This window comes from Cynara cardunculus, assembly GCF_001531365.2.
Source record: "Cynara cardunculus var. scolymus isolate 2C chromosome LG 8, CcrdV1, whole genome shotgun sequence".
NCBI lineage: Eukaryota > Viridiplantae > Streptophyta > Magnoliopsida > Asterales > Asteraceae > Cynara > Cynara cardunculus.
In genome coordinates this window covers 11959702-11960859 of record NC_037535.1, presented here as the reverse complement: position 1 = coordinate 11960859, position 1158 = coordinate 11959702, and positions in this window count along the sequence as shown.

Here is a 1158-nt window from a genome sequence, read left to right as displayed (position 1 = left end):
TGATGAATATCCAAGAACTTGATGACGTTTGAAGCGCTAAACGTCCGCCCTAACCTTCCTAAACAGTCCGAAATCTAATAATTAGATCACCTAACAGGTCTCGATAAAGATAAAGTCAAATTATATCTTATGTAATGTCAACGAGTTTTTATGACTTAAAGTTGATACTTATATTAATTGCTCTAAAAATAGTCCAGAAATATATATTTTAAAATCAAAGTCCTATGCACATAAAGCTGCCATTTGGACATAATGTAAATTCTGTTTCTGGAATTTTTGGTCTCATAAATCACTGTCAAAAAGAACCTTCCAAAAGTCATTTTGTGTCCAAMTTTTTATATCATCAATAATAATGAGTTAAACAAATTTTTCCCAAATAACAAGAATTTTGGATGGTTTTAAGGAACTCATCATTACCCTACCACTTTGAGTGACACGGCCCCCAAGACAGATTCCACACTATTCGAGTGATGGCCATTTGGGGGGCCTAAACTCATCATTTTTCAGAGATTTTAACTTTATTTTAAAGCTAACACATAAAACTAACTTCCAGAGAAAGAATCACCCATTTTCATTGAGTTTTGAAGGAGATAAGACCGTTTTAAAATGCATGCAAGATTCTGTCAGCAATGCTCTTTTGCACGATAATCTTGTATCAAGAACTTGAAGACTCAAAAGTAAAATTTTTGAGTGAGACCAGTTGCATTAGAAAGATAATTCATTAAAGTAAGTTCTAGAAGAAAAATAAACCATTTTGGAGGAATAACCAGAGAGATATGGTCGTCCAAAGTAGGTTTTACCTACTGTCAAGTGTGCTGTTGCACACTTATTTTGTTTTAAACACTTGAAGGTTCAAAACTTACTCTTTTTATAGTCAAAAACCCACATGCAAGCACTTTTACCAGCTTTTCATGAGTTCTAATGTTTGTAGGTCATAGATTACCATCATTTTGAAGACATTTTCATGTCATTGATGTATAATCTTGTTGGTCCCAAAGGGTCTACAAGAATACTAAACAGTTTGTAGAAAGGGGGGGGGATGAATACAAACACAATTTTCAAATTTAAAATATATATTGATAAAGAAGATCAATACAAATTTTACCAGATTATCTGCGGAAAGATAAGGTATAAGAAACCTATCTAAACAATCTTAAG